The 12,309-nt window shown below is 41.8% G+C and overlaps 1 protein-coding gene across 1 annotated transcript in view; it reads right to left on the minus strand.

The window, feature by feature from the left end:
• The window catches only part of LOC128379599 (junction plakoglobin-like), a 190,242-nt gene that overhangs the window by 18,710 nt on the left and 159,223 nt on the right, over positions 1 to 12,309 (minus strand). The window lies entirely within an intron of this gene.

The following is a 12,309-nucleotide window of genomic DNA, read 5'->3' on the forward strand; positions in this document are numbered from 1 at the left end:
AATGTGTTGAGTCCACACAGTACAGGTAGTTTGGCAAGAGAGCACAGCACATCCACTAGCCATTAGGTCAGACTAACTGAAAATCCAGTGTTGCATTGACACTGGTATTCAGTAAATACAAAAGATATCGAGCCGTGGTATTGAACAAGTCTGGTTTATATTTAACTCAAGGATATTTAGAAAGCCAGGCAGCAGAAAACATGATAAAGACAATATCATGACGTCATATCTGTGGATACTTTAAACATTTAGGAGTGGCACAACATTCTTTTTCCTTCACTGCTTCATCCATCCCATATGCCTCCCTCCCACCTCCCAATTCTGATCTTATATTTTCCTATTATGCATTTTTATTTCCATTACATGCATTGTGTATGAATCCAAAACCTGATGAATCTTGTTACATCGTGCCATAGGAAGCCATTGTTGTACAAAAACTTTTTTTTTTTTTTTTTTTTTTTAAATGTCAATGAGAAAACTAGTGAAATGCATAGTTTGACACTTTAGGAAATACCCTTGATTGATACCTTTCATGTCTGCACAGTAAAATGAATATGAAACATTGTTATTTTAAAATGACAACGCTACCAAACTGTTCAATGCAAGTGTTCAATTAAAAAATAAATTACAACTAAATACATTTTAGTCTGCACTCAGAAACTTTGGCATTTGGATACCTATCTTAAGAAATACAGCCTGTTGTTGACCTTCCCAGCAGGGGGAAGCAGTGAGCAGTACAACTGAAGTCAACTAAAACATCAACTAACATGAATGTCACAACAATATTGCCAAAGCTTTGTGTGTGTGTGTGTGTGTGTGTGTGTGCGCGCGAGTGTGCATGCATGCATGTCAAATTGTGTTGATACACATTGGGCACCACGATATTGTCTCTTTTCCAAAGAGTAATTTTTAATTTTGAGAGGTCATTGGGCATTTTGAAATCTGAAATTACAGATTTGAATTTGTTGAAAGTAAATGTTTTGTATTCATTGAATATGTCTCATATTCACCTGTTAAACACTTAAACTGCTTTCTATGTCTGACAGTAGGCAGTTGGCTTTTAGTTTCCTCTTTCCAATGTTCCACATTAGTTTCTTTACACCGTTTTATAATTTGGTTTATTATGATTGGTGTTTGGAAAGCAGTGTTGGTGTGAGAACGGTTGGAGTGTGGCTGAGTGGGGGGAGTTTCAGCACGAGCTGCTCTTATCTTGGCTCAGCTTGGATTTAAGGTGCTAAAAATGTTTGAATGCACCCCTTTGAACATTATCAATAGGTATCTGTCAAACCCTGCTTTACATGAATATTTTAGTGTTTTTCTGTATGCATGTGAAAAGTGTCTGTAGAATTCTGCATGTCAAAATTGACAAACAAAAAATGTCCGAGGACCAAGGACCGAGCCGAAAGGCAAGAGGGCGAGGACTCCAGAGGAGTCCAGCCCTTGCCTGGAGGCAAGGACCCTATTGTTTTTGTGTCGTTTATTAGGGCCCGAGCGCTGACCTGCGCGATGCCCTATTATATCTGTCAAGATTATTAGGGCCCAAACGCTGACCAGCGCGAAGCCCTATTGTATCTGTCAAGATTATTAGGGCCCGAGCGCTGACCAACGCGAAGCCCTATTGTATCTGTCAAGATTATTATTCTTTGTTTTTTCTTGTGACAAAGTAACGGCCTTTTTGCCCCCCTAAATGTGCCCCAAAAGTCACCAAAGTTTGCTTGCAAGCCAGACCCTGCGAAAATGTTGATATTTTATGGTTTTCATGAATGGGTGTGGCAAAATGGCTCTCTAGCGCCACCTGCAAAATCAATACAATCGAGCCCCTCGCCACAGATTGACATAGAGAAACGAAACTTGGTACACATGTTCATCATGTCAAAACGCACCAAAAAGTCTCTTGGACACATACCCTAACACCAACAGGAAGTCGGCCATTTTGAATTAAATTATTGATTTTAATGCAGATTGTGGCATCATATTTGAACGAACTAGTCCTAGAGATTTCATCCCATCCACTTCAAATCCACACAGAATCTACTGTTGCCATGACAACACATTCAACGGCATGAAATATAATTACAGTTTTCAGGGGTAAAGGATGCCTCCACGGTAACGAAACTCAACACACACGTCTGGAGTTGGTTCATTTAACATCCTATATACTTCAATGGGATGGCCGTGACTAAACGGCTCAATAGCGCCCCCTTGAATATTTCAAAATTGAACCTCAGCCTTCTTGATTGACATAGAAGAATGAAATTCGACAGGTTTATGTATCATCTCCAGACGCACAAAAACGGAATTTGGACCCATACCCTAAGTCCAACATCTTGGAAAAAATGCTCAATTTTGGTAAATTTTTTGGTCCTTTCCAGGCCTTATATTTTAACAAACTAGTCCTAGAGATTTCATCCCTTCCACTTTAAATTCACACAGAATCTTGAGACATTGGAGATGAAAAGTTATCAAAAGCTTTTTTCGCCCGTCATTCCTGGTTGCCATGGTGACGCGGCAAATTTCGATGTCTCACCATGAAATTTCAAACCCTCATAACTTGACTCCACATGGTCTGAGCTTTTCCAAATTTAATATGTTTGTTCAGATTCCTGGTCTGAACACATGTACAGTCTCATATTTAGTGACAGTCATAGCGCCACCTACTGGCAACAGGAAGTCACTTGCTTCATTCTTTGAGTAATTACTCCCATAATCTTAAGTATTTACACCTGAAATTAAATCAGCTGAGACATAAGACCTTGGCAGGGGTGGATTGGCCATAGGGAGTACCGGGACTTTTCCCGGTGGGCCGGTCAATAATGGGCCGGTGGCTGCCGTTTTTTTATTTTTTTTTAGTTTAGTTAGTTTTTGCTGCGCCTTGCCATGGTTACTCTCCCGGCCCAGGGGCAGAGACATGCACCGGCCCACAGAGCTCCGCTGCAGCCTGCAGACACAGCAGAGGCCCATTGGCTTGTCTGTCTAAAGAATACCTGGCCCAGTGGCCCTATGATAGGCTACAGAGGCCCATGAGTCCCGCCCACGCTGGTTCTTGACCCCCCTCCCCCCCAACCCCCCCTCGTCCAATCACCTTTGATGACAAGCAATCAGATGAGAGATAGTGAGAGATAGCCTACTACTACAACAAAATGGACAATGCGGCTAAAAAGCGAAAAGGCGGAGCGGAAAAACAAAGAGATAAAAAAAGAAAAGCTCTAGCAACCGACGCTGCTACAAGCAAAACAATTTCAGAAATGTTTGCTGCGGGGACCAGCGTGGCCGGAGCGGCTTCAGGAGTGGGTCCCTCTCAGCAGCAGGTGTCGGACAGTGAGTCAAGTGAGGCTCCCGCGGCCATGGTGGTGCAGGAGCAGGAGGTTGAGGAAGACTCTCCGCCATGTGGAAGTGGTGATAGAGTTTTAAGCAGGTGTGTGCCTGCAGCATGGTGTGGATAAACACTCATTAAATGTTCAGAATGGTTACTAACTGTCTATGAACTTTACTTGACATAATAAATAGCAAACTCTGCATAGTGTGGTGTGTTACAACTAGGCCTAAATCTAGTTATCTAAAGTATTAGAAAACAATAACCATATTCATATACTATCCTGATTAATTGATTAGTTGCTTTTATTAACCACTTAACCACTATTTTCATCAAAGGATGCCACATAATTACAAATGTGCAAGCTTACTAGGGCTGGGAATCGATCCGAATTTCCTGGATCGATCCGATTCCGATTCGTAAGGTCACGATCCGATTCGATCCACGATTCGATCCGATATCGATCTATTTACAGACATAATGCAAATAAATACTGTCCCATGTGTTTGTGATTGTGTACGTGTAAGAGGGACACAGAGAGAGAAGAGTCAAGAATCAAGTATTTATTTTAGACAAAAATCCAAGTATTATTTGAAATTTCAGTAACATATCCATGGCATTAAAACAATGACCAGAACTAAACAACAATGACCAAATAAAATATAAATAAATTAAAATTAAGTGGCCCTCTATATTGGAAAACTACAAGAACCCCCTGTACCCAGTCTTTGACAACCAGATACTTGTGAAATGCCATTTACAGGTTGTTCATGTAACAGATGGCTTGATTGAAAAAAAAATAAAACGCCAAAATGCCAAAATGCTGGCATTACGATCAGCTGACTATCAGCTGATCGTAATGGCAGCATTTTGGACGGAGGGAAAGGGAACCGTTTTCTCCGTTTCATGTTTTTATGTATTTAATAGGTAAAGATACCGTATGCATAGACAGGCTAGTGTTGCCAAACATCAGCCTTCATTCCAGAAGGTGAATTTAGTGGTGCCGTGAGAGAGAGAGAGAGAAAAAGAGAGAGAGAGAGAGAGAGAGAGAGAGGCCAGTCGGTCATGTCAGCTGACTATCAGCTGATCGTAATGGCAGCATTTTGGACGGAGGGAAAGGGAACCGTTTTCTCCGCTTTTAATGTTTTTATGTATTTAATAGGTAAAGATACAGTATGCATAGACAGGCTAGTGTTGCCAAACATCAGCCTTCATTCCAGAAGGTGATTTTAGTGGTGCCGCTTCAGCCATCTCGCTATCTTAAGTTTCGGTTTCGTTTAGCCGGCACTCGCTTTTTATAGTGCGCCTTGCGCGTCAAAGAAAATAGTGCCTTTAGTCACCTGGAAAAGATCGATCCAGACATTTTTGGATCGATATCGTGCTTTTTCAGCGTGAATCGATATCTTATCGCGGATCGATTTTTTGACCACAGCCCTAAAGCTTACAACTCACATGTTGCAATGTGATGTGGTTTGAGCATGTAGATCTGCTACTTTCACAATTTTTGATAATTTCTACCTACAATGACATCCGATGACATTAACTTACAAGTTAAAGTGTTGTAAGTGTCAATATGCACCTTTCTTTGTGCCTATAGTCTAATATGTTCATGATGGACATTGATCTAACACCATAACACATATGTAGCCTATGATGCTTTACATATTTTTTTCAGTCAGTGTTTATGGTTTATTGCTCGTTCAACAGTTTCACATGATACAGTTAAAACTAATTCAAGCCTATTCAAGTCTCCAGAATATAAGGGATATTGTTCAATATACTACTGTCATTAAGGGCTTGTGTGTTTAAATGTACATCAACATGAGTTGGCACAGTATCTGAGCATGGATTGTAGTGGGCCGGTCTGAACCAAAAAGTCCAGGGCCGAATTTTTGTCCCAGTCCAGGCCTGGACCTTGGTGATGCTATATTCACTGACTGAGCCGCAGCCCGACATGCGTAGGGGGGCTAGGGCCCGTTCATCGCTGCTTGCAGCTTTAATTATTATTCTACCGTCTCTTTGAGCCTTAATTTGACCCCCTAAACCTGCTCCAAAACTCACAAAATTTAGAACGCACATCAGGTCTGGCGAAAAATTCAATAAAATGGAAAAACAAACAACGTCGAACTCTCTAGCGCCACCTAGAAACACTAAAATGGCCACTATGCCTGATAGGAATGTCGTAGAGAGATCAAACCAAAACTCAATTATTTGTCTTATCAAGACCTACAAATCACGTGCTGACACCCCTGACCTAAATCCAACAAGAAGTGCATGAGTGAATGGTGCACAGCCTTTTTAACAGGGGTACTTAAAAGATATTGCTCTTGTGACCTTGACCCGTATTGATTTATAGATTTGCAGTATGACTGTTGGTGAAAAAAAGGATGGTTTACAGCAGGGGCGATTGTAGGACTAGGATCAGACCTTTAGAGGGGCTCAGCTCCTAATGAGAATTTGACATTCAAAACAAAAATGTAGGCAGTCATAAAAAAATATTCAAAATGTTTAGTTGCATTGGAATACAACAATGTAACACATCTCCTGCACCAAGAGAACATAAACAGGAAAAAACATTCCTATTCCCATTCCTTTTTTGCTGCCAGAAAAGCCAACAACCACATGTTTTAGTGTAGTTAAGAAAAAAACCTACCTAACTATCACTCTCTCATCATAGGTTTCTTTTTAATGGTAATGATTGTTTTATTATAAACTCATTGTGAAAAAGCCCAGAAGAGAAACACTGAAGAGTTGGATATTTACATTTTCACATCAAAAACACTAAACATCTTCTCATCTAAATGTCAAGTGGTTTACTCTAGAAATGACCTCTGAAGTAACATCTCACCTAAAGTCTGAAACTTTCAGTACCAACACTTTTTAACAGCACCCTCTACAGAGATCTGGGTTAGGGTTAGAGATCTGATGAAGTGACAACCAACCCCTCCCTTTACTCATTATGTTTGTCCCTACACATTGTAGACACTCACCCCATGTGTGTTTTTTGACCATTAATTAATCATTGATCATCTCATTATGCTTGGACCTGTCACCAGTCAACAAGCAAGTGGATTCAGGTGATAGCAACAAACAGAAGATGCAGAAAGGTCTGCCTGAAATACACAGTGAAAACCTGCACCACAGAAAATGCATACATACATACATACACCGCGTTCCAAATTATTATGCAAATGATATTTTTCTCAGATTTTCCTAAATAGTCAATGAGAATGACAGTCAGTATAATTTTCAAGTCATCAACCGTTAGAGTATAATTCAAATTTTATTGAACAAACGTCCCAATGATAACAGTATTTTTTTCACAAATAAAAAACTCAAAATGCACTGTTCCAAATTATTATGCACAACACAGTCTCAAAACATTTTATAGGTTGTAAAGAACTGAAAATGGTCATTTGTTGAATTTGCAGCATTAGAAGGTCATAATTACTGAAATCAAAATCTATTTCAATAAAAAAAGCATCTTAACAGGCCAAGTTACATGTTAACATAGGACCCCTTCTGTGATATCACCTTCACAATTCTTGCATCCATTGAATTTGTGAGTTTCTGGACAGTTTCTGCTTGAATGTCTTTGCAGGATGTCAGAATAGCCTCCCAGAGCAGCTGTTTGGATGTGAACTGACTCCCACCCTCATAGATCTTTTGCTTGAGGATGCTCTAAAGGTTCTCAACAGGGTTGAGGTCTGGGGAGGATGGGGACAACCCCATGAGTTTCTCTCCTTTTATGCCCATAGCAGCCAGTGACACAGAGGTATTCTTTGCAGCATGAGATGGTGCATTGTCATGCATGAAGATGATTTTGCTACGGAAGGCACAGTTCTTCTTTTTGTACCATGGAAGAAAGTGGTCAGTCAGAAACTCTTCCAACTTTGCTGAGGTCATTTTCACACCTTCAGGGACCCTAAAGGGGCCCACCCGCTCTCTCCCCATGATTCCGGCCCAAAACATGACTCCCCCACCTCCTTGTTGACGTCGTAGCCTTGTTGGGACATGGTGGCCATTCACCAACCATCCACTACTCCATCCATCTGGACCATCCAGGGTTGCACGGCACTCATCAGTAAACAAGACTGTTTGAAAATTAGTCTTCATGTATTTCTGGGCCCACTGCAACAGTTTCTGCTTGTGAGCATTGGTTAAGGGTGGCCGAATAGTAGGTTTTTGCACAACTGCAAGCCTCTGGAGGATCCTACACCTTGAGGTTCGTGGGACTCCAGAGGCATCAGCAGCTTCGAATACCTGTTTGCTGCTTCATGATGGCATTTTAGCAGCTGCTCTCTTGATCCGATGTTTCAAGCAGAAACTGTCCAGAAACTCACAAGTTCAATGGATGCAAGAATTGTGAAGGTGATATCACAGAAGGGGTCCTATGTTAACATGTAACTTGGCCTGTTAAGATGGTTTTTTTTTATTGAAATATTCAATTCTTTCTTTATTTCAGACCCAGAGGGATCCATATCACATTAAAAAACAGCACAGTACAGTACAAAGCTTAAAAAAGAAAACAGGACAGTCAAAAAGAAGAAAAAAAAACAACAAACAAACAAACAAGAAAAAAAGAAAAAAACCCAGATATATCAAAATTCTCATTCATTGTCTCACATACAGGCATGTTCGCCAGTGATTCCACATGTTAGAGAAGAGTCTCACAGAGCTACGTGCAGGGCTAGCCAAGACAGCAACTAAGCTGTTTTGTGACTCAGATGCTCTGCACATGAATTTATACATAAGATTACGCAGCACAGCTGCACAAGTAGGTACCCCAGCATTGACAAACATTTGACTTGCGCTTGACCTCCTTGGTATTCTAAGCAGCAGCCTCATGCAGTCATTATAAGCCACCATGATTTTCCTAAAGCTGCCTTGTTTGTAGTGGCACCACAGGTGTGCAGTATACAAAGGTGTGCAGTACGCTTTAAAGAGTGATATCTTGACCGGTTCAGAGCACATACTAAATTTACGGCACAACATGTTCGCTTGCACATACAGTTTCTGCCGTTGCCTATAAATATCACCATCATCTGACAAATCATTAGCAATTATGTGGCCCAGATATTTGATCTCACTGCATTCAGAGAGTGCGGTGCCAGCCAGATAAAAAGCAGGGAAGGGAGATCGTTTGTCTTCTCTGCTCCTTATAATCATGATCTTACTCTTACTAGCATTATATTTTATGTCACACTCTTCTCCATATTGTGAACATATTTTTAACAATTGTTGCAGCCCAGCAGTACAGGGACTAAGGATGACCAGATCATCTGCATACATAATGTGATTAATTATTGAATCACCAACCCTACAGCCAGTTCCACAACTATTTAGAGACATTGATAGGTCATTCATGTACACGTTAAACAGAAAAGGAGATAAAATTCCGCCCTGTCGAACACCGTTGGTGACAAGGAATGGAGCAGAGGTCACATTCCCCCATTTCACCCTCATTGTCTGATGGGAGTACCAATAGCCCAGTATTCTAGTTAAAAAACCAGGGACCCCACTTTTAGTCAGTTTAAAAAATAACTTCTTATGATTGACGCGGTCAAACGCCTTGGACGCGTCAATAAAACACATAAACATTGTAGTATTTTGTACATTATATTTATGCAAGATTTCCTTTAAAACATATATACACAAGTCTGTGCCAAGTTTTTTCTTAAACCCAAACTGATTGTCTGTGGTCAAGACATACTTCTCTACTCTACCCAACAGAACTGCCTCAAGCACTTTAGACAAGACACTAGCCAGGGCTATCGGCCTATAATTATCTGAACTATTTATTTTCCCCACTTTATCTTTAATTACTGGTACCAGCACAACAGAAAGCATGGAGTCAGGTAAGACTCCATGTACTAGCAGACCCGTGTAGCACATAGCCATCAAAGGACATAGTTTCTCACTGGCAAGCTTGATATGTTCAGCTGTAATATTATCTAGACCACAGGCCTTATTCTCTTTTAACTTTATCATTGCTTCGTGGACTTCTGCAGGAGTTACAATAACATCACTACTAAACTCAACATTATCCACTATAAATAAGTCACTTTTTACACAGTTTAGCAGCTCAGAGTAATGTTGACGCCATAACTGTGAGATCTCTTCAGGCCCACTCACACCGTCTATATTGGAAGGGAGAGGGGTTTTGCAGTTATTGACAGATTTTATTTCTTTCCAAAAGTCATTAACATTATTATTTTGCAGCTTCCTTGCCAATGAGTCAGCCCTCATAGTATTTTCATTCCTTTTAATGTATCGAAGTGCACATTTAAACCGGGCATTTGTGCGTTTTTTATCCTCAAACAAGGGGCCATGTCTACTTTTCCCTGCCACAGCCCACTTTTTAAAAGCATTTCGGGCCTCCACATGCAGTGCTTCAACATGGTCCCTCCACCCTGGTTTAACATTTGATGCTTTTGTTCTGCGTCTATACAGAGGCTTGCTTGACACATAAAGAGACCCCACAATAGCTTCATACATTGAACACAACTCTTCACAATGTTGTATATTATTACAGTTCATATTCCGACACAATAAAACCTCTTTTGGGATTTGGATATTACCCAGCAAAGCATCAGACTGATTTACATACATAGCAAGGTCAGCCTCTGACAATTTTGACCACTCTATTTTACCAACATCAGTATTGTTATCTACAGGCAGCAACACAGGTAAGCTGCCTGTGTTCAACACCAACAGGAAAGGTATGTGGTCTGCAGTAGCCATATCATAATCAATTTTTATTTCGTTGATGGAGTTGTGGGCATCCTCAGTACACAGGCAGTGATCTAGCCAGGAAGTGGAGTGCCAGGCCTCACTTATATATGTGTAGCTATCATTGGGTAAAAGTATCTTGCTAGATAAAACCAGCCCACTGTCAGAACAAAACTGGTTTAAGTGATTACCAAACAAAGAATTGGCATCAGTTACATCAGCATTCAAATCCCCAACAATATAAATAGATGTGGTAGGATTGTCCTGAATGAATGCCATTATAAATGCCAGTCTGCTGATGTACTCATCCTCATTTTGTCTACATTCATATGGTGTGTATACATTCAGGATTATTATTTTCTCATCATCACAGCACAGCTCAATTGCAATAGCCCAGTCAACTCCCAGCTGTATGACATTAACTCCTTGGTCAAATTTTTTATTCCAAAGCGTGGCCACCCCTCCTGAGATCCTCCCCCGGACAATTTTAGCACTCAAGTCTGTTGTTGATTCGCCAGCCCCGTGAAAGTCATTATGTAGGGAGTTAAGTCCTTCCAGATCCTGCTTAGCGAGGAACGTCTCCTGAACACACAAAATGTCGCATCTCTCCAATATCTTGTCTACCACAAATCTGCGTGATTTATCAGTCTCGCTGTGGCCAACACGCAGCCCGCGCGCATTGTAAGACGCAACACAGATATTCATAGATAGTTTTTTGGATTCACTGCGCACCTATGCAGACACATTCTCACGTTGAGCAGCAGGTGTGCCATGACATTTCAGCTCACTGCCCCCCTCGTCACTAAGGACTCTTGGGCCACGAGCTTCATAAAATCGGCGCACATAAACCCCAGCGGGCCACAGTTTTGGTTCATACATGTCCGCAACATTATTACATTCAGCAGTAATGTGGAATGAGCCATACCTGCTGCGGGCCGACTCGATCTTCCGACACGACACTGTTTCATTCTCCAGTTTCTCAGAAAGATAAACACGCAGCGTGTCAGCATCCAAGCTAGGAGCAAACTTAGTGGCAAAGACATTCACCAACTTTGTTTTCACTACTCCAATGTTGCTCCCCGTAGCAGTGCCAGTAATCCCACTATTCCTCTGCTCGCTTTTCACGTGAGCTTGCCTGTTTTGTGATCTCTGTGGCCCGGTTGCTTTCAAAGGCACCCCCTTCTTGTGACCTTTTTTCACCACTTCGGTCCACGGTGATGACAGCCGCTGTAGCCGTGGCGAAGCCGCCGCTACCTCCAAGCGATCACCCTGTGGCTCCTTCACCCCTTCGCGTGAGGCGCCAGCAATCCCCGCATCGGGAGCCGCTGATGACTCCTCCTGGCGACCAGGGCCTGCCGGTCTCCGCGTCCCCTCCCCTGTGGTGCAGGCAGTCCCAGGGCCGCAGCCCTGCGCGCGGCAGCTCTCCACCGCTGCCACTCGGCGGTCCATGGCTGCAGCAACCGACCCCAGGCTCTCGCTCACTTCAGCCTGCTTTTCCAGTGCTTTCCTCAGGCCAGATACCTCATGGCTCAGCCGCTCGACTCGGCTGAGCAGCGCCGAGGCGTCCATACTGCCAAACCCGACAGGTGGAAGTTCATCCAGATGATAAGACACAAAACGCGGAATGTCTTCCCCGCATTCATTCAGAACCCGCATGCAGGCTTTGATATTATTTATGTCCTTCTGCGGGCCTTTGTGCGCAACACAGCGCAATGATGTATTCGGGCAAACATCAAACAGAAGTCGCTTGGACTCCTCGATCCATTCGGATGAAAAATTGTTTGTTGTCAGCAAGACAATTTCATCATGGCTTAATGTCTTCATTTTAACCACAATAAAGTTTAACAGTTCGTCTTCTACAATCACCTTCCCATCATCAGTTTTGTAGATTGCAGGTTTTACGCGAGGACAAACAGAGCCTCTACCTGTGGCACCTGCGCTCGCCGCCATGACACACCAGTCCAGACCAGTCCAAATAGATTTTGATTTCAGTAATTATGACCTCCTAATGCTGCAAATTCAACAAATGACCATTTTCAGTTCTTTACAACCTATAAAATGTTTTGAGACTGTGTTGTGCATAATAATTTGGAACAGTGCATTTTGAGTTTTTTATTTTTGAAAAAAATACTGTTATCATTGGGACGTTTGTTCAATAAAATTTGAATTATACTCTAACGGTTGATGACTTGAAAATTAGACTGACTCTCATTCTCATTGACTATTTAGGAAAATCTGAGAAAAATATCATTTGCATAATAATT

This window comes from Scomber japonicus, chromosome 18, assembly GCF_027409825.1.
Source record: "Scomber japonicus isolate fScoJap1 chromosome 18, fScoJap1.pri, whole genome shotgun sequence".
Classification (NCBI taxonomy): Eukaryota; Metazoa; Chordata; class Actinopteri; order Scombriformes; family Scombridae; genus Scomber; species Scomber japonicus.